The 23,095-nt window shown below is 39.1% G+C and overlaps 1 protein-coding gene across 11 annotated transcripts in view; it reads right to left on the bottom strand.

Annotated features, from left to right (window-relative positions):
- SIPA1L1 (signal induced proliferation associated 1 like 1) overlaps positions 1–23,095 on the bottom strand; it is a 330,234-nt gene that overhangs the window by 134,818 nt on the left and 172,321 nt on the right. The gene's annotated exons all lie outside the window — the stretch shown is intronic.

Raw genomic sequence — 23,095 nt, 5'->3', positions numbered from 1 at the left:
TTGATTCTACAGTTCTCCTCTTCAAAACATCACATAGGCTTCCTATATTTTTAATGGATTTTTAAAAATCTTATACATAAAAAATTTATCACAGTTTAAAGGATGTGCTAAGCCTCCTATTACATCTTTATTATAACAACTCAGTGTCTTTTTTTTCATTTTAAAATATAGATGAGCACATGGCAGGAGGGGGAGAGTGCCCCCAGTTTAATGACTTATGGACTTAAGAGGTTTAAGACAGACAACTGCTAAGTGAAATGATGATTTTCTGCATTCTTTCCTACTTTCCCCTTTTCCTCTCCCTCTTTCTCCACCCTCATTTGTATCATCATGCCCCTCCTGGTGCAATATAAACTTTGCACACTGACTAAGCCTATGTGGAAATATAATATACGCTGTGGATTAAACTACTAGTAAAAATAGAGATGTCCTCCATGTGGGTAATGCAGGCATACCTCGGAGATGCTGCAGGTCCAGTTCCAGACCGCCGCAACAAAGCCACTATGGCAATAGAGTGAGCTATAATCTTTTTGCTGGAGGAGGGTCTTGCCCTTAATTTATAAAAAGTGCAGCATCTGTGAAGCTCAGTAAAGCAAAGTGCAGTAAAATGAGGTATGCCTGTATGATGACAAATCAATAACAGCCAAGACCCAGTCTTTAGGGTTGATGGAAATGGCAAACATATGCTGACAATTATTAGCAATTCTCTTGATTATCAGTAAACCTGCCTAAGCATCTCTATTATGGCAAAAAGCAATAGAATTAAACAGAGGAACGATACTTATTTACAGCATGTCACCTCCATCTATTGACAGAGCAGGCTATATAAAAAACTTCCTTGTTACACATTTAATTGTACAGTAGAGCTATTATTTGAGCTCATGGTAGATCCATTTGGCTGGAACACCAATCCCACTTTTAGTTCCGTGAGTTGTTGGAAACTGTATCAGAAAACGAGAATATCTATTCAAATCCTACTAGTTGAAAGTCTATTCATCACTCAGTCTACCACAGCATCACCTTCCACCCTCTTCTGATGATACCATTTTTCCAGAAGAAGTGCTTTCTCCTTGCCTCTAAATCACCCCCAGATTTTCTGCATTCTCTTCTAAGCATCAACCACACACCTGGTGCTAGGGATAGCTGAGAAAACAGTCCCTTCTTGCAAGGGAAGCTACAGATGTAAAACAATCCTTGTCGTTCTCTCTGAGACCTTTACACTTTTGACCCCTCCCTCCATCCTGAAACTCTCTTCTCTGGACCTCCAAGATCACCGTGTGCTTCATTTTCTCTTGCCTCTCACTTTTTGCTCACTCCTCAGTATCCCCAGGAGGCTTCATGTAGAAGCTGGTGATTCCAGGGTGATTCCTCAGTGTACTTCTCTTACCATTCTCTTACCATATTTTTGGAAGGGATTGTGAAGGGTATAGCATTAAATGCATGTGAGCCCTGAGTGCCTTAGGGTGTGATCGCAGACCTGGGTATACTGGAGTGAACATATTACCCTGGAAAGCAGGGTGCTGACTTGGTTGGACCACAGTTGTCTGTGCAACTGAATAAACACAGAATAATGAAATTACTAGAGGAGACATGTACATGGTAGCAGGTATTCTGGTGATGCTGTAGGTACCTGCAGCTTTAAATATCTATGTAGTTACTTCCAAATCTCTACCTGTGATCTTCTCCCCTAAAATCCAGATAATATATATGAAAGTGCTCATTTGATATCTTCCTTATTTATTTTATACCATTAATTAACCGACAAGGAAAAAGTAAAAAATCATTTTTCCCAAGAAATGAATACGTGGTAAGGAAGTGAAAACAATAAATAATTCAAGGAACCAAATGAGAACAGCACGGGAACCACCTTCCTTATGCCAATGACCTAAAGAATAGTTTAAAGGCTACACTGAAAGATGTGGGAAGGAATAGCAAAACAAAACAAAGAAACACCAACAACTACAGTTTCTTTCCTGACATATAATTTGTAATAAAATATGCTACATTCACCGAAACAGTGCAGCATTCCTCATCAAATGCTTCCATATTCCAACATGGTGTTTGTTCTATCCCTTAACTGGTGTAACCTCAGATGCAGAGCCGACCCTCTCCACTTCAGGAGTTTTAGTAACTAATGAACTGCTCCAATAATTGAGAACTACGGTATACAATCTTAAGAGCGTTTATGAAAACGTCAATGTAAATAGTTTATGAAGTTGAATGGGCAGATTTATAACACCTATAAGTATTCTTACTTTAGAATATAATAGAAAACTTTGTTTTAAAACAGAAGTTTGACTCCAGTGCTTGAACATTAAGATAACCAAACAAGGCAAACTATTTTCTTTATATTCCTTCTTGGCTTTCCTAAAATTCACTCACATTACATACGAGTAACATGTCAGATAAAGGGACATCTCACTCTTTCAAGTTAGCCTGAAACACACACAAGTATCTCCGTGTCATGTCATCGATAACTTAAGCTTTATGAATCAGCACGTAACTTTTTAGACTCAAATTTCCCCCTGTAACAAAACCCAGGAAGGACTGGGAAACACGGAGTTGATAAATCTAGTTCCTGCTCTCCAAACAGTCACTATCTGAAAAGGAGAACACTGACTTGGAAATCGATTTAAATAACTTGCCCTGAAACTAACCAACTGAATAAGGAAGTTATGGATACAAAATATATATGAGAATAAAGTTGCATTTAGATATAAGAAATCAATTTATTTATCTATCTATCTACACCCTAGGACATGCCTATTGATCTTTTAAAGGGGGAGAAGGGAGGAAGAGAAAGGAGAGAAACACTGGTTACTTACCCCTCATTCGTGCCCCAACCGGGAACCAAACCCATAACCTCAGCATGTGCCCTGACCAGGAATCAAAACTGCAACCTTTCAGTTTACAGGACAATGTTCCAATCAGCTCAGCCACACTGGCCAGGGCAGAACACAATTTAAAATATGTCCATTTGGCAAAGTAAGACTCAAAAGAGAGAATAACACTTGTCTCATACCTACCCTCCTAGCTAAAAAAGTTCAGTAAATAAAATTGTATTTCCAAGGCCTACTGAAGCTAGAATATACTTTGTATATCCAAGGGTGAAAGAAAACATGAAAAATTAGCAGAAAGCTTGAAGACAGAAGAGGGTTCACAGAAAAAAGAAATTATGGAGCAAGTTACATGATGGAATTATTGATAAGTGGTGAAATTATCCAATAGGTGGCAAAATAAAAAATACACATAAATCTGAGTGTTTATCTTTCACACTTAAATATGACTGAATGTATGCAATAGCAATTAATGGCAATGAGCTAGGTTTGAGGAGCTTCAAGTAAGAAGGTAAAAAGTAGAAAGATAACAGTGAATCCGAATTAGAAGAAAAAGAGTAAGTGTTTGAAGTGCAATAAACTAATACTTTCAAGGAAAAGGAACCAGAGCTCACCAATTTAATTCATTAAGGGTATTGTGAGAGTATCCATGCCTGACCCCAGGGTACCCAGACACCAGACTTGATACAGCCAAGGAGTGTTTTTAATGTACTAGTTTGCATGTCAGTATTCATTTAAAATACATTAAAAATGTATTCATCAATACTGTCAGCTGTGATCTGGTACTGTACAGCTGATTCTCAAACACAACCTGATGCTAAACAACTTATCACCAAGTATAATCAGAGGAAAGGGAGAGTGAGAGGTGGGCCCCAGGGTGGACAACCGGTGGGTGTCTCATATGCAGAGGGAAAGGCTTGTCAACGATCCCCAGACCGTGCTTCCAATTCTTCAGGCTATTTATCCACAGGAAAAGGGGGCTATAATTAATAAGGCAGAGACACACTGCATCTCACCTCCTCCAGGACATGGTAATACGTGCTAATATGTTAGAGGCTCACTGAAAGATCCAGTAAAAAAAAAAACAAAACAACAATACTAACTTTATTAAAATAAGAGATTTCCTAACTGATTTGACCATGAACTCACTTTAAAAAAATAGAACATTTTTATACAGGGTATCCCACTGAACATGATTGGGGGCAAACAGGCCTAGTTTTAGAAGAATTCAAGATAAAAACAAATCTGTATATACCTTATAAATTTAAGTAACATACAGATATATAAATAAGCCAAAGAAAGTTCACCAAAGGATTTGTAATGCTTGTCTTTAGATAACTGAATTATGACTAATTGTTTAATATTTGTCTATATTTTCTAAAATTGGCATGTATAACTTTTACAGTCACAAGAAAGAACTTAGGGAGAAAAAATTAATAAACCCATTCTTCTGTTGCTAAAAAAACCCAACCCAAATAATAAAGTATGATCTGGGAATGTGGTATAACGAATGTATATTTGAATACTAATTATAAAATGCTGCAGTGTTACCCCTCCTACTCTGACCATTCGAATCACTGAACAAGTCAAAATTCACCAGGTGTCAGGTCCTTCCAATGAGAGGCTCTTGTACTAAATCCCCTGATTAAAATGAAATCAAAGAGAACTACATAGAGTATTAAAGATTATGAGACTAGCAGTGTTTATAGGAGTTAAATAATTACTTCATGGATGATTAACCCAATTGCTTTGTATTTCCTTGTTTACAGATGCTTTCCTTATGCTTAATACCACCATAAAAGCCGTTGTGCCCAAGAGGCTCATTTCACGGGTTGCCATGACCTGGAAAACCAGGTTAGGATGCCTGCACACAGCGGAGACGGAGCCATCGTCCCTCATCCCCCTTTCCTGGGACCCGCCTGCTGCCCCTTGTGAGCACACCTCGCCTTTTGTTCTCACAACCCTCCTGCTGCAGAGAGTGGGGCTCATGTGGAGGGTGTGGCCGTTTGACCTCTGGGCCGACCCCTGAGGAGCATTATTAAAGTGCTAGGAGGCTGAAGGAACTGAAACTGTGTATTTAACCAAGAGAGGAAGTGTCTGGTAACTCTGACTTTCTCCTCTGAGGTCAGAAGGGAAAGGACAGCCTGAACTGTTTTATGTCTGGTTCAGCTTGTACAAGCCATGGAAAGTGCCTTGGACCAACCTGTGATGAGCCCCGGCTGAGAGCCTGCACCACTAAGACGACTTCGAGGCTGTCGACACAGGCTCTCTGGGCACCGCCCAGGGGTTCCTCTGAGGCCATCACTATGGAAAGAGGGGCAAGGGGGGAACAGGTCCACGTTCGAATCCCGAGTGACCTAACTGGAAAAAGCAGTCCAGAATTTGGGGAACCAGAGGGTTCGGTGAGACAGAACGTCGCAACAGGCTTATTAAAAATATCATGGTTTTTCCATTTCAGTATTTATATTCCAAAAAAAATTCAGGGGCACTTGAGAAGCAAAGTTAAATTTAGCTGAGGAAGAGAATAGAATGTAGCATCAGTAAGAGGAATCGGTGAACATGAAGTTCCTTTTAAGCACAAGTCTAATATCCAAATCATTATTAATTGTGATTAATATCAACAGTAACCATATTTTGCCGAGCAGATTTTAAAATACCACCCAAGAGCCAAAAGCCTAAAAGAAAGAAAATCACAATATCGAATCACTCCACAATGCCTTGCATTTCCCTGAAATACAGACTGCGTTGAATGCAGACGGCTCACTGGTGTCACCACACTCTCATTTCCGAGCACAGACTCTCTCCCGGGATGGCTCTGAGAGGGCACAGCGGTCATCCACTCCCCTCCCTGACACCTCGGGCCCCACGCCCCACTCTCTGAGCGCCTCCACTCTCAGTGTGGCAGGTAGACATTTCTGACAAAGCACTCACTACATAGTGGCCTCTCTCCCAATAAATACTGGGCTGGCAGTTCAAGAATGCATGGCAGAAAACCGACTTTGAAAATACATTTTAAAAGGAAAAAAAGCCTCCCCTTACAGCCTATCACCCAGACATGAATCTCTACATCCAGCAGAAACACATCCAGTGGGGAACACATGCTGGTAATTGCCTTCCTCACAATGCTAGAGCGGTCACGATTTTCATCGGGAGCCTTCAGTGGCTCCTGGACCGCAGCTCCGTCGTGGTTTAGGCCTGGGAGTCAGGACCACTTGGCACCCGACCCCAAAGTGCTGCCTTCTTCCCGTGACAGCAGGAAACAAGTCTGCCCCAGACAAACCGTGGGCCTCATCACCAAGCTCTACCCAACGACTGAGCCTGAACTGAGGGCACCCCTCTCTGACCTTACACTCAGAGTTTAAAACTGTGAATTATTAGAAAGAAGACCTTGTCTGAACCCCTCGTTTTCCTCACGTGGTGTCTCAGGGTCTGAGAGTGGAAGTCTACCAAAGGCTGAAGAGCGAGGGGCAGGGCCCACATTTGAAGCCAGATTTTGTCTTCCCTGCCTCCAACCCTAGCCGCTACACTACATTATGCTGTCTTTCCAGAGTACGCTGTTTCTACAATCTGCTGCCCTCCCTTGGAACTGCAGTCTGAGCGTGCATTTTGCACCTGTCACTGTGCATCACCTCATTCATCGTCACAGCAACCTGCAGGGAGGGATCACGCACCACAGTCTGCACTGAACCCCCTGCTGCTCCGAGACACTATGGCACTGTTCCAGGGGTCTGGACCATCGTGTTCCTTGCACCGGAGGATCCGCCCTCCTAACAATGCCTCTCTCCCTCCTTTCTGAAATTCTGTGATTCACCATACACATGGTTGGGCCTTTCCTCCTCATGTAGATTATTAGATTCTTGAGGGCAGAGACCATCCAATCCTTATCCCAAGTCAGCTGAGTTGGGTGTCCTTGAAACAGAATCATGAGAAACAAAGGCCAAATGGTCTCAGCTAAGGTGAATTAGAAAGTAACTGATACATTAACAGAATTTATATTGTAATCTAAAATGTAATTACGGTTATCTCATAAATAATAGTATGAGGGAGACATGTCAAAATAAAAGTCCACACAACAAGAATTTAATATAGATTTCGGCTTCATTTTTCTCCCATAAAAAGCCTTTGCAACAGCAGTGAATGAAAAATAACCAGTTTGACCTTTCTCCCTTCTATCCACTCATTAAAGGACATGAAAAATAGCCATAAAAAAGAACAAACCTCTCTAAAGAGCAACATGAAGTGAATCAGTTAGTATAAGGCACCAAGCCAATGAAATGACTAAAATGTAAACCAACGCACAACTGAATCAGCTCGCAGGCCCTGGCCAGGTGGCAGAGTAGGTTAGAGGGCGCTCCTGATGCACCAGAATTGCAGGCTTGATCCCAGTTGAGGCACAGACGAGAAGCAACAAATGAGTGCACAGGTAAGTGAAACAACGGATGGATGTCTCTCTCTCTGAGTTTCTCTGTGTGTGTGTGCATTTGTGTGCATCGTTCGCCCTTCCTTCTCTCTGTCTCTAAAATCAATTTTTAAAAAATTCTAACAAAGTAAGTAAACACATTCACAGGAAAATGGAAGGAGGGGAGGTTAGCATGACACAGATGATAAAAATGAGAGAAACTGAAATTTAAGAAGTCCTCACAATGCCACCAAATTCATGGCAGTCCACATCACGTTGATCTTTTACCCTCAGACAATTTTTCCATGCAAACGCCTTCCCAACTGCTTGCCTCCTTTTTCAAAGTTGTTTTTAATAATGACTTATATGCTTCCTTCTTGCTTAAAAATATTGAACTAGTGGAGACGAAGTGAAAAAATATATCTTTCCTTCAGGGCAACCCAACCCCTCATCACTCGTGAGCTCTTGCACACACTGTGTGGTCGGGCACACACACACAACACACCAAGCACTGAATGTGGATGGAGGGGAGGAAGGGACTGGTGCACGGACAGCACACCTCTGAAGACACCTAAGCCAACACCTGCAGAAACACAAAACAGAGGCAGAGGAGTGGATGATGAAGAGAGAAAATCTCTAAGTTCAGGGGAGACAGGGGACCGCCCCTGGCCAAGCTGAAGTAAATTACTTGATGAAACATTTCACAACTGACACATTTTGAATCTTTTATATATATCCTGGTTCTGAAAATAGGAGCCCTTTACGAATGCTTCTAGCAACCTGTCAACACAAATTAAGGGCAAATGAAATGAGTTTAATTCAATGCACAACTTTTTTACTACATATGCACATAAACAAATATACATATACATTATACATAAGTCAAATAAAATTATTTTTATCTAGTCCCCCAAACTTAAAAATCCCCGATTTTTACTCACAATTGAACCTTCACTAGAAAAAAAGTTAAGTAAAATGCAAACCAACCAAGTGTTCAAAGATAAAACCTTGTGACAGGAAGGTTTTCTTTTGTGTCTTGGCACTCGTTTCACTTCTGAGGCAACATGAAATGAATCCCCTACCTGGAAGGCTAAGTTTGATCTTAAAATGCGGTCTCGTGTTTGCAGAGCACTTGCTTTAAAACCCGCTCGCTCTGCCTCTTCAACAGGCTGTTCGTCACGTGCGTGTATGCAAGCACAACACTTACAGTCTCCTGCTTAAAACCTCACAATAGACTCCCTCCGCTTTCAGGATAAAAGAACGTCCCCAGTGCGTGATGGATCTCCCTAATTAAGAGCCGGGTCTCTTCATACTCTCTGAACCCTCAGCTCCGGAAAGGGAGCCAGAGGCCATTACTTGAAAGCGCCCTGAATGCACTCGAGTGCCTTCGGAAGAAACCAAGTGGCCACTTCTGCTGGAACACAACCTCATACAATTCTCTTCCCTCTTTCTCCTGGCTTATTCCTACCTACCATCCCAGTTTCTCCTAACTCGTTCTTCTCCTTCAAGGTCACACGTGCGCACACTCACAGTCTGTTCCAGGGAGCAGTCCACACCCCACCCCATCCCAACTTGCCATGGTACTTTCTTTCTTAAGATTTCATTTATTCATTTTTAGAGTGATGCAAAGGGAGAGAAACATTGATCAGTCCCCTCTCGTATGTGCCCCAACAGGGGACTGAACCCACAATCCACGAATGCCCTGACTGGGAATCAAGCGGGGACCTTTCACCTTGCAGGATAATGCCCAACCGGCTGAGCCACACTGGTCAGGGCGCATGGCACCTTTTTCACAGCATCCCTTGAGAGGACTGCAGGTAACTTATTAAAAATCAAGAAGACTGATTTAAAGAAATTATTGTTTCACTATTTAACATTACCTTCTAATATCAGCTCTGCTGGAAATAAAAAAAGAGCAGTTGGTTTTAGGTTTTCTGAAAAAATAACTGATATTGAAGGGTTTTTTTTCCCCCCAAAACTGTAGTTAACACAGGTTTAAAAGAAAGCAGGTGTTGGAATAAGAAGAATTGCAACACAAGCACAAGGAAAAGCCTAACTGGTGTTGTATCGTTCATGGGTATCATAAACAACCAAGACACACAGACCAACACAACGCTGCCTCACTTACAGCAACTAGGGAAAATTCTAGCAACGTCAGTGTTCACTGTTACTGGTGCTACAGTTAAAACGGACCTGAAGCAAGGGAAACAGGTAGAACCTTTTCACAGGAGTTAAAAAATGGTAGGTTAGCCAGAAAACTCTCCTGTTGTGGGGCTCTGTGATCTTTCGTTGTCCAGGAGCAGCAGGGAATTTCCGCTGCTGAGCCCTAGGGCTCTTCCTCCCATTCACACCAGCTCTCTGCAGCCTTCGCCTTTCAGCGACCGCAAGCCCTGCGGCTTGGCCAGAACCCCTGTTCCCTGTAGGCTACTGGCGTTCACTCTTCCTCGCAAAGTCCACAGAAGACAGCCATACAGAACATCTTAACTTTTCCAGGTTTTCTGACTGTCCACCCCCCACCTCCCACAAGTGCCTCAGGCCAGGGACCACACCTATGTAGCTTTAGGGCACTCCGTCCTTGGTAGAGGCCTACAGATAAATTCAACTACACCTGAATAAGAATACAAGTGGTACAACAAACACTGAGAAGTGACTTTATAATCGATAAGAAGGAAAACCTAAGGTATAGAGATATTCACTACCATGCTATTTATTTAGCTTTTCATGTGTTTGTATCAAATCTTTTAAAAATTAAATTTGTCACATGATCTTTGCAACATTTAATAACAGAACAACACATTTTTAAAAGATTTTATTTATTTATTTTTAGAGAGAGGGAAAAGGAAAGATAAAGAGATGAAGAGAAACTGACTAGTTGCCTCTTGCATGCCCCTAACTGGACCTGGCCAGCAACCCAGACATGCGCCCTGACTGGGAACTGAACGGGCGTCCTCACACCCATCAATTAACTGAGCCACACTGGTCAGGGCCCCACCATTACTTTTCGAATAGTCTGCCCTTTCCATAGAAATTTGTAATACAATGTCAAAACCAAGTTCCAAGCACATGAAGGTCTCCTATTGTTGTCTCTCTTCTGTTTGGACAGTCTGTTCTCCATCCGTGACGTACCACAACGATTCAACTACCACACCATTACAATAAACCCTGCTGAACCCACTCATTCTTCTTCAATTACTTTTAATATCATTCTGTCAAGTTCCATGGCAAACTCTTCGTTTTGCTATTTTCCTTTTGCATGAAATTTATAAATCCACTCAGGAAACTTAAATTCTCTTTGAGTCTTCCCATTCAGTATCATATATAACTCCTCTTTATTTAGATCTTCTTTAAAATCTCTGAATCCACAAAGTCACTACATATCTTTTGTTACATTTATTAGGAAGTGCGTTATAATGGTTCGTTATTCTGGCTGGGATCATGCGTGTAGTCATGTCCCCCAATGTACTGGAACTAGTGCACTAAAAAGCTGCTGATTTCTTGTTTACTTAGTTCATCTCCGGTAGTCTTATGAACTCTAATTAGCATTAACAGTTTAATGATTCTTTGTGATTTTTCAAGTTAGATGGCAAACCATTTGCAAATGATAATTTTTCCTTTTGTTGCTTTATTGAGTTAGCTAGTAGTTAACATGCCCCAAGTTTAAGATACATTATTTAAAAGTAGATGCGCTATATTCTACTTTGTAAATACATATATGCAAAAGCACAAGGATTTCAGGGGAATGTGGGGAAAAAATAGCTGATTTTTTTTTAGAAGAAAGGATTTACTTCTTTCTAAATATTTGCTATAAAGTAGTTTTTTTTTTAAAAAAGTTTGGAAGTAACGTGCAAGAAAATAAAATATACTCCAACATTTTATTAAAAATAATGACAGATGAGTAAGAAAGTCATGGAAATATGCCAGGATGTTTTTAAAGGACTACATCCTACCATACGTGGGTATTTGTGCAATGACAAAGGGTTTGCCGGTTAGCAAACCATGAGTCTGCTCCACACAGCCCCTCATCTTCACTGCATCCAACGACAGGGGGTCTGCTGCGTCACCACTGCAGCCCCTGCAGCAGGACTCCAAGCAGAGAGAGGGATGGATGACACAATGCGTTCAAAACTTTCGAAATGGCTTGATCACAAAATTAATGAAAGATGGAGCCTCCAGTAAAACCACAGGCAGGCGTACCTACCTCCTTCCCAAAGCAAATTCAAGATCAACGTAGGAGCACATATAAGAAATGGCTTTAAAAAGTCACTTTGAAGACGAGGTCTTTAAGTCCTAATGAGTTAATTAGAAAACAACAACAAAAAACCCCCGACCCAACTGATAAAAGGATAGATAGTAAGTAAAACAAACTGAGCAAGTGAATGAGGGAAACTATCACAGAAAGAAAGTGAATGAAAGACAGTTGGGTTAATATGACGAGGAAAGCTTCCAGGATAAAAATGAGAATTTCCAAATAAAAATTACAAAAGAGAAAATATGAACAAATAGAAAAAGAACCAAAATCCTTCAAGAGAGAGCCAATTCCTCCACATTCTCTCCAACAACTTAAAACTTTTCTGAATTTGAGGATGTGAAATCCAAGCGCTCTCTACAGAGAGAAATGGAGGGCATGATTCAGAGAACAAGGGAAAAGAAAAAAAGGTATTGTTACAGGAGGCACTGAAATATGGTCAAGTACTAATAAAAACCTGTGAAAGTAGCTAGCACTTCTTTTTAATTGACAAAAACAGCTATACTATGTGAAGAAAGTCTCAGGATAGGATAGAAAATACACCAAGAACAAGAACCAATGACAACGAGGAAGGGAAAGAAATGATGCCCATCTCTCTCGGTGGAGTGTGTGTTGAACCAAATCAGGCCTCCATACATTAAAAAATGAAACAAAACAAACAAAAACCACATAATAATTAAGTCATTTATTCACATCAAATCAAAGAAAGAGAAGCGGGTTTGGACTATAGAGAACAAAAGAGTACAACCACCTTGTGGGTTATAAAAAAATAGTATTAAGGAAAAAAGAGAGAAGAAAAAACACAGGTGACAACATTTATTGAGCACGTGTGTCAGGGACTGTGGGAAGCATGCTGAATTAGGAAAAGGGTATGGGAAGGCTTCAAAGAGAAAAGACTTGAGCTGAATCTTGAAGGTAAAATAGGATAAAGCCAGGATGCACAGCTTGGAGAGAGTAGTTCACTAAAAAGGAGCATGTGCCATGGCAGGAAGGGATGAATCAAAACACGCTGCATTGTGCGGTCTGCAGAATAATAACACTAGGATTCACAATGGGGATGCGATCTACAAATGGGTCATGAGAAATGGGTTAGCCCAGGGATTATACTCCAAAGGCTACAAAAGAAAACAAATCGTGGTTAATGTCAGAAGGAACTGATAATAATTCTTAAGGAGTCATAGCTTTAAAACTATCATACAGGTTCTCAAATTTAAAAAAAGAAAATTTAGTAATATAAATATGAAAACAAAAGCAAATTACTTCAACTTACTGAAAGAATTTGTCTGTAATTTAAAAACTACAACTTTTTGCTTTCAAGATGGATAAACCAAAAGAGGACAAAATTTTAAAGGTAATACTAAACAAAATTCTATCTTTACAAAAAAAGGAAGCAATATTATTGGGTGTTGTGATTAAAAGAAAAGTATCAAGCTAGGTGTCATAATAAAAGAATATTCATAATAAAATTTTATGTCAAGTACCAATAAATTAAATCAAGGCAAACTGAGACATGAAAGGAGAAATCAACAGAAAAGAACCAGTTATTCATTAGATAAATATTTATTGTATGTCTACACTACACCAGGTTTTATTCTTGGCACCATGGCACTGAATGAAAGCCACAAAATTCTCTGCCTTCTTAAAGTTACAGTCTAGGGAGAAAGACACACAAAAAAATAAAAATATTTTTGACATGCTGCAAAGTGCTATAAAGAGTAACAGAGCAGGAAAGGGAAAAATTAGTGCTGGGAATCTCAGTTCTGAGACTGGCTGGGAGAACATAAATGAGAAGTGGACATTTCTGCCAAGAGAAGGAAGAACAAAAACTAATGAGCAAAATAGAATCAGAGGCACAGAAACACAGAACAGACTGACAGCCGTAGGCAGGGAGGGGGAGGTGGGGACTGGTTGAAAGAAAGGGAACGGATTAGTCCAAGAACATAATATGCATGGGTTGTGAACATGTACAACAGTGTGGGGATTGCCTGGGGCAGGAACTAGGTGGGCGGGGGGAGGAGGAGAAGAATTGGGACAACTGTATTAGCAAGAACAACACAAAAATAAAAATAAATAACAGATGATTCTTTGATAAAAACAGCAAAATCCTTACATCCCTAAAAATCACAGTGGAAATAAGAGAGTAACAAATTGTCCTGAAACTCCAATTCAAAGGAACCCTTGCACCCCAATGTTCATAGCAGCACCATTCACAATAGCCAAGTGCTGGAAGCAACCTAGGTGCCCATCAGTACATGAGTGGACCAAAACACTTGTACATTTACATGAAAGAATACTATGCAGCAGAAAAAAGGAGCTCCTGCCCTTTGCAACAGTGTGGATGGAACTGGACAGCATTACGCTAAGTGAAATGAGCCAGGTGGTGAAAGACAAATATCATATGATCTCACCTATAAGTGGAACCTAGTCAACAAAACAAACAAGCAAGCAAAATATAACCAGAGACATTGATATTAACAACAAACTGACAGTAACCAGAGGGAAGGTGGGAAGGGAGAGTGGGGGGGAAAGGGGAAGGTTTGTCAAAACATGTATAAAGGACACATGGACAAAGCCAAAGGGGGTCAGGATTGAGGGACGGAGGTGGGGATGGCTGGGGTGAGGGGGAAGCAACGGGCGAAAATGGAGACAACTCCCCCCCCAAAATTTATTCAGAATAATTTTTAAAATGTCAAAAAATAGAGAGTAACAAATTGGAGATTGGAATATATATAAACCAGTGAGAATTTTTAAAAATCTGAAAACGAATGATAAGGACATGAATGATTTCCTATTATAAACACAACAGCACAAGAAACAGAATAACAGAAAAGACCAAGCAAACCAAAGAAGAAACAAAAAATTATCAATACAATACTTTCCAAATTTGAGATACAGAAATTGCAAGTATTCTTTCCAATTTGAAGAAATTTTAATTTCTTAATTAAATAAAAAATCATACATTATATGTTTCATATGCACAGGAAAAATGCACATAATAAACAAAACTAAGTAAAATAAAAACTACCAGGTTATCAGGTCAATTCTGAGTTAAACAGAGTTCCAATTTCAACACTCAAGACATTAGAAAAAGTAAACTAGATTAGTATATTTTATTTATTGAGAAATTAGTATTTGCCAAGTACTGTAATAATAAGTTTATGCACACAAGTAGAATTTTAGGCAACGTTATTAAATCTGTTAGGAGTCCACATAAATAACTAAAACAAGAACAAAATTACAAGATCACTTAATAAACACAAAGTAGGCATTTAATAAAATTCTATACAAATTTCTATTAGGAATGGGCTCTATTTTTGATAAAGGTACTTATTTTAATTAAAAAATCCATTAATTATTATTATTAAAGATTGTTTAATTCACCATGACCTAAAAAGAATTGGCAAAAATACCAAACATTAAAAAAGAGAGAGAAAAGTACCATTACTTTGTTGATATCAGAGACATGATAGCCAGTATGCTGACCACAGAATTCCCAGGGTCTGATAAACTATTGGGCACACAGATTGAGATTCATTTGAATAGTACACATATAATGAATAAAGAATTACTTACATAAGAGCTTACACAAATTGCTCAGAAAAAATATTAATAGTCGTTCTTTGTGAGGTGACAGCTATGGCCAACAAGTGTTTTATAGTGAGAATATATAATTCCACAATGTAAAAAAATGTACGTTGTGATTTAGAAAAGTAACAAATCGTAAAGAATGGGAAGAAAGAACTGATTTGTAAAAGAAAGAAAATATGAAAGAAATGTTCCACTTTACTACAAAAAAATTCAAACCAATTCTTTAGTATAATGCTATGGAATTGTACACAAGTAAGGAATGCAATTGGCAAACTGCGGCAAAAGCCATTAAAATATGGGGATTCTAAAGAAAATAATTTACGATTAATTAAAAATTAATCTACACATGTAAAGATGTAAATTACAGCATTATTAATAGCAGCTTAAAATGAAAATAAACTGGCCCTGGCTGGTGTAGCTCAGTGGATTGAGCGTGGGCCTGCGAACCAGACAATCGCGGTTCGATTCCCAGTCAGGGCACATGCCTGGGTTGCAGACTGGTTCCCTGCAGGCCAGTTCCCAGCAGGGGACACACAAAAGGCAACCATACATTGATGTTTCTCTCCCTCTCTCCTTCCCTTCCCTTCTAAAGATAAATAAATAAAATCTTTAAAAATAAATAAATAAAATAAACATTTTTTAAAAAATGAAAGTAAACTAAATGTATAATTGGAAAGTAGTTTAGTAAATTATGACACCAAAGCAATTTTTAAAATGGTATACTCTGCTACATGGCAAACATTTTACAATATAATTTTAAGCATGAAAAGTAGAATATGAATTTGTATATGTGATCATTGTTCATGCATTCTGAAAATGAGTCATCATCTTCCTGGTATTTTACTCATAAATAAAACCAAATTAACCTCTAGATAGCTGCTAAAAAGAACTCCTTTTAAAAAGTACAAATTCTTCAAACATTTCAAAATCCAATTTTAGAGTATTATGATTAAAGTCCCATTGTTTTTCATAATATTAAGGAAGACTAAAACACAACATTTGCTGTCCTAATGTGTGAGTCACCGACAAAAATGATAGGCTATGATGACTCGATAAGAATACATGAAATAAAAAATATTTGAATATATAATTTATTCCAGTAAATCAATGAATCAAAGGAATTGAAAATGCACAGGACTTCTGAACTTACTAGCACATGCTGTCCTCATTCCAGCAGGTGTGGCAGACACTACCCATTACCTGTCCCACATATATCACTCCCAAGTCTTCCCTATAGTAGATTCTTAATTTGTCCAGGCAACCCTGAACACCCTGGCAGGCCATCTCTGTCCTCACCCCAGGAGATAAATTAGGAATTCTCTATATCCTGGATTCTCATGCCCCCTTGGTTGCTGACTGGGGTAAATGACCAATGAGAAGTAAGCAGATATCTGCACCATGTAACTTCTTGGCAAACTTTAGCTTTCCCAATAAAAAGTAAAAAACCAAACCAAACCAAACAAAACTAGCAAGCCCTCTGCATCATTCCTCCTGGAGTACAAGCATTATCCCTCTCTGGGAGAGCCCTAAGCATCTTACGTTCGTAAGGCCAGCCTTAGCAGAGACGGCAATGACGTACCTGAGGCATCCCTGTGCATAAGCGCTTGCCCCGGGGGGCTGACTTCTGGTGCTGACTCTTACATGGGAAAATAAACTTATCTTGCTTAAGTGACTAGAGTCTTTTCTACTGCTTGTAGCTGATCACATTCCTAGCTGATGCTGCAGTCAAACCTGAACAGATAAATTCACAAATACTTGCCATTTGATTTTTACCAGGAGTAGACAATATCTTGGTCAAAGATATTTAAACAAGAGATTGTAGGCAGAATAAAGAAATAAAGAAACAAACAAATAAATAAATGGTAGAAGAGAACTGGATCCTTAGGGTGCATCTCTAAATTTAGTTTCTATAGCAGTCAAAGTCCAGTTAAAATACACAAACATTTTACACAGGAAGTATAAATCTGGGGTGTTAACAAAGAGGTCTCATTCCCTCAGCCCACATTTTAATAATTATCTAAGAAAAAGTGCTCCACGGCAAACCTGCCTCAGAAAAATGAAGAGAACCTCTATAAAAAATAAACTTACATAATTCTCCCACTTTAAATGGGAGAAAGTTGGCTTCTTATTTTTTCAACAGTTAGAAAACCACCTTCTGAAATTTTCAAAAATTAAATTTCATATTTGGTTAAAAAAATGCACAAAACTTTTAAAAAATTTTTGTTTATAGAAGCCCATGAATAAGAACTGATGCCAGTGGGTAAGAAATAGCTGACCAGGGATCTCTGTTTTAGGATTATGTATCAAGGACTTTTAAAATGTTTACATACTTTTGCCCTGACAATTTCTTAAAGAAATAGTCAAAAAGACAAAAATGTATACAGAAGACATTCATCGCAGCATCCTTTACAACAGAAAAGAACTGTAAACAACCTAAATGCTCCCAAACTACATAAATTATGGACTGCCCACAAAGGCAACATAATATTCTCATTAAAATTATGTTCAAAGTATCCTTGATTACATGAGAGAACACAGCATAATGTTAAGTTTAAATTAAAAAATATGTGTGTTAATATGACCATAACAATGGAAAAAGGAAAACAAGTAACAATAGCACACTCATGGATGGGGAGAATAGCACAAGGAAGTAGTACTTTAGGACTGGTAATGTTAATAGTGTTAATTATCTTTCCCTTTGTACTGTATATATATATTCCAGGTTTTCTAAGGCTCTAGGAAGACAAGGTCTCTAGCAGCTCATCACTGTGCTCCTAGCACTGCACCTGATGCATAGTATGTACTTAGAAAAATGTGTTGACTAAATTTAAGGCCAAAGGAAAAGTATACACATTTTATTTAAAAAATTAATAAACACACACGTACATGTATATGCACATGTAAATACACATATATGGGTGTGGATGTGTATATATGTATATATACATCCAAGCAGAGTAGAAGTGTTAAAAAAACAAAGATGAAGAAACTTCTTTGCATCTATATTTACACTCATAATATTATACAAAAGCAAGATAGTAAGAACAAGAAGGAAAATATCCAAAACTGGCCAAAAATTTTTTATAAGAATAAAATCAAAGGATGTTGTAATTTGTGAACTGTTATATTTGTTCTTATCAATATACAAATGAACAATAAAAAGCATTCACCACTAGCTCTTATACAGAAGGTCACCTTTGGGGAATTTTATTGAAGAATGCAAAAAATAGCTCATGTTTCATACTGGGAGTAACTGACAAGGAGCTAAAGACAATGCAACAGAAAAAATAGCATATTTTCTCATTAGTGCATATCTCAAAAGCAGATATAAGTTTCTAAATTTTCTGGTTTCTAATCTTTGCCATTATTTTTAAGTCTCTGATGTTTAAATTCCATAGTTTTCTTTAAAGTTGTCCACTTTTAAATTAAATATCATGTCTTCATTTATGCAAAAGGAAGGAGTTACACTATTAAAAAAATGAAGTATATAAACTTCCTAAAATTAATGGTTGAAGGTTTCAGCACAGTAAAACCACTACTGGATTGAAAATTAATATCAAGACATTAGTTTGTTTAGAAAACATACTTCTGTATTTTAAACAGAATTTTCCAAACTTTCTTTGATGAGCAGTAATAATATATTAGCTCATATTCCTACAAACCAACAGAATAAGCCACTATTCATAAATATTAGGGAACAACATTTGCCCCAATTTCATATTAATCCTTGGTACACGTGAATGTTCCATTCCAATACACTTAAAGTCAATAAATGGGTGAGTATACGAATTCAAATAAAAACCCAATTTGAAAAATATGAAGGACAACCAGAAGCATCTTTTGCATTTCCTATGGCAATTAAGTAATTGGTTCAGGAATGCTGCATCTACTAATTTCCAGTATCTCCACTGCGAAGGGGGTGAGAAACTCAAATTCCTCAGCACAGTATTTGTGATGACTTACTACTTCATACATAATACTGTGCTATGGTCTCAGTTTAAGAAGGCTTGTAAGAATTGCATTTACTCCAAGAATCAATGGTTCTACACTAAAGCCCAGCATACACTCATTCTGATAGTTCCTTCCTTTATGAAAACATCTGTCAGGTGTAGAGGAGCCGGCCCTAAGCAATTCAGTGTGGACTCTGAATAGATCTGTGTGGACACAGATCTATAACCTGGGGGCAGAACAGGGAGAAAGGTCCCCTCCCTACGGAGTTCCGGTTCACCTCCCTTGTTTTAGAATATTAATTCATGGGTCTGCTCAAATTATGGTAGCTTTTTCCAGAAAGAAAAAGTTCCTCTGAAAAACATGCCTTTCCTACCTTGAGGCCCAATTTTAAAACATTCAGATTAAATGTCCCATCCGGCTGACCGAAGGATAAGGAAGAAGTGAAGGGAACAGAAGCAGAAGAAAGCATTTTCTCCTCTTCTGCCATTACTGTTTTTAACCTCGCACGTCTCTCACAGTGTTTAGCTCCATGGTGATGGGAGCAGGCGAAAAATATAGAAACACCCAAAGAACAAATTCCCTCAGAATATTTTAGGGTTTCTAACTCAAAGCTTACTGTGGCATTACAGAGGCACATGTTGAAAATAGATTCTTATAACTCAGTAATGAATGATGTACAATCAACAATGTTCCTTTATAATGGCTTTTAAAAAATTTGCTACATTCCCTCTTCCCCCTAAAACAGGCTTCTACTTGACTTCTTAAATTAGTAATTTCTCAATGTAAAGAACATAGGAAAAAATCTGTAATTATCATTCAGAACAGTGTGTTTCAATTATGCTCCCCCTCCAGGGGACACTTAGCAGTCCCTGGAGACATGTATGGTGGTCACAACTTGGCGGGGGTGGTGCTCCTGGCCTCTAGGGAACAGAGGTCTCAGACAGTGCAAACGATCTATGGTGCGACAGCCTCCCTAACTGAGAATTGTGGGGCCTCAAACACCAGCGATCCATGGCTGAGGTCCTGGTTCAACAGCATCTTCAACACTGAAATGCAAAGAGTTATCTGGAACCCAAGTTCTAAACCACAGTCACCTAGGTCAACGCAGGCCAGGAAGGCTCCCAGGCTCTGATGGGACTGATGTATCAAGGGTTCTACCTTCACACTCAGGGTGCAGTCCTAAAAACCATCACAGGAAGAGAATTAACCAGGGAATAACTTAGGAACTTAAAAGAAATATAGGGTATGAGAAAATGTTTTGGTGAATAAACCTGGAAAGGGTTTTAAAACATTTCAGCTAACATAACATAAGGATGACAACACATCACCACTATACATTTTATAGTAGTAATAACAGATATTAAATAATTAATTTCTACTTATCTGTGAAGTCATTTAAAATAAGAAGATCTGAATATCAAGGAAGAATCAGCTATGCAAATGAAGGACATTCCGGGCAGATGAAAGAACAAAGAGCAAGACCCTAAAATATGAACAAACTTAGCACATCCAAGGTAAAGAGAGGCAGTGTGGCTGGAGGGGCGGGGAGGATGACATGGGCTCAGAGAGACAGTTGGCATCGCACTGGAAGAAAGCCTGGAGGCCTTAGTAAGAGCAACGTGAGGCGGTTTCAGGGTGTCACAGCCTTGTCCCCTGATGTCACCCAGCACGAGATGCAAAGGGCTTGCCTCAAGGTAGAATCAGCGGAGATGGAGAAGGGCAGAGAGTGCAGTATTTTTGGAGGCAGAGACAACAAGGCAGGCAGACAGATCAGTTGTGATTAAGGCACACGACACACTGATGGATTCAGAAAGAGAGGAGTCAAGGACGACTTTGAATATTTACATGGAGCAACTGGGTGGATGATTCTGGGGAATTCAGGGTGGGAGAGAAGAGATTCTAAAAACTATAAAAAGGATGACCAGCCATTTTGGTTTGCCTAGGTTGTGAGGCTTCCTGCAATGCGGGGCTTTCAGTGTTAAAACCGAGAAAGTCTTGGGAAACCAGAATGAGTTGATTGCCCTAGACATAAACAAGAGTTCTGTGTTCTCTATCTCTCAGAAGACACCGGAAAGGCAGTCAGAAACACAAGGTTGAGATATGGAACTGGGAATCACAGAGGCAGGTGCATGGCATTTAAAGTCACGGAGTAGATGGTGTCACCACAGGAGAGAGGGGAAGAAGGCTCAGAAGAGAGCTGGTACTCCTCTTCTTCACAGATAATATCCTTAAAGATGTTTGCCTCAGTCCAGTTCTCTACCAACACAGCCATTGCCGTTCAGACTTAACTAAACTCCATGTTTTTGATTCTTACTTTCCAGATCTCCCCCCAGAAAATCAGAAACACGAAGTCAGTCAGATGCTTAGGGAGACTTAGGTCACAGAAGAGCCCGAGTGTATGGAACAGACTTATCATCCGTCCTTAACCTTCTTTTCCCCAAACTTCACTGCAAATGAATCCCATTATTAGGGATTCATCTATCAGACTACTGATAGATGTCTGTCCCTTTTTCTTACTACCAGTCCCATCTCCCCCTTTTTCTAATTATCATCAATTAACATGACCCTCAGCTCCCATAATCACAACCTCTTGCACCTGAGGAAACTCTCCAAGGGCCAGTTTCAGCTGAGAGGGACCCACAGTTCAGTGCATTAGGCTCTTTGCAAAGACTCCTAGCATCCTTGGCTGCAACTTAACTTGCATGAATTGTTATTAAAAAGAAACAATTACCAGAGAGACTCAGCAGCTGGCCCATGTAAACTATGGGATAAACACAAAGTGCCTGGTGACCTAGTTCAAGTATTGGGTGGGCCAAAAAGTCCATTTCTTGTTTTTCCATAAGATGGCTGTGGTAGTGCTTAATTGTCTTTAACTTCATTCGAAACAATTTTGTTAGACTGCATTATGACAGATGTCATATCAGGGTGTATTAAAAAAAACTTAGAGAAAGTGGTGAGTTTTTGTGTAGCCATTTTAATACTGAAGATGAAGAAATTAAGCACGATTTTTTCAGCATATTATGCTTTTATTTCAAGGTAAAATGCAACTGAAACGCAAAGAAAGACTCGTGCAGTAAATGGAAAAGGTTCTGTGACTGATTGAATGTGTCAAAGTGGTTTGCGAAGTTTTGTGCTGGAGATTTCTCACTGGTCGATGGCCACGGTCGGGTAGCCCAGGTGTGGTTGATAGGGATCAAATCAAGACACTGAGAACAATCAATGTTCTACCACATGGGAGATGGCCAACATACTCAAAATATCCAAATCAATAAAGTTATTGGTGAAAATAAAAAATGCGTCTTTTATTTTACAGAAAAAACTAACTTGACTTTTTGGCCAACCCAACAACTACACAGAAACCTCCCAAAGAGTTCACTTCTGACTGAAAATGTATGGTTAAAGCTGACCTTGCACAATCTCTGCAGAAATAATAAGAGAATTTAAAAAAAACAACAGAAATGGTCAAAAGGGCCCCAGGGTGTGAAAGGGACACAGAAGAATCGCCGGCTCCCCCGTGGGACAGCTCTTTCCCAGGGAGAACAGGCTTCCTGCTGAGGGGGACCAACAAGACTTGGGGCAACAAAACAAAAAATTTCTCACCAGAAAAGACTGGATCTAAAAGACGATAAAATAACAGAAAAGACAGAATTTTGGAGAGAAGGAATTAATGGTAATATATTACACGAATAGATCGCAATCTACTAATGCGTAGACCCTCCATTCACAGTCGGGCAGGGCCTCTGTAAGGCCAAGAGCATCACTGTGGTCGCCCTTCAAAGGGACTTCCCAAACCTTTGTCTGGCACTTAAACACACTCACATGCTGAATCACTTTGAACTTTTATTAAACTTAATAAAAATCAAGCATTTTTAATCCTACATAAGAAAAAAGAAAAGCAGACTTGAGTTTAAAAAAATAATAAAATAACCTCTGAAGGGTAAGGCTCGACTACTCATGGTCAAACAGTTTAAGTAATATCTCATTATACACTCATGCCTTTCATTTCAGTTTTATACTGAACACTGTAAACATTTCATTTTTAATCAAGTATCAAAGAGAGAAAAATTTCCCCCT

Source organism: Artibeus jamaicensis, unplaced genomic scaffold (genome assembly GCF_021234435.1).
Source record: "Artibeus jamaicensis isolate MK-2021 breed Jamaican fruit bat unplaced genomic scaffold, CSHL_Jam_final contig_851, whole genome shotgun sequence".
NCBI classification, from domain to species: Eukaryota; Metazoa; Chordata; class Mammalia; order Chiroptera; family Phyllostomidae; genus Artibeus; species Artibeus jamaicensis.
This window is presented reverse-complemented; position numbering and strand designations above follow the sequence as displayed.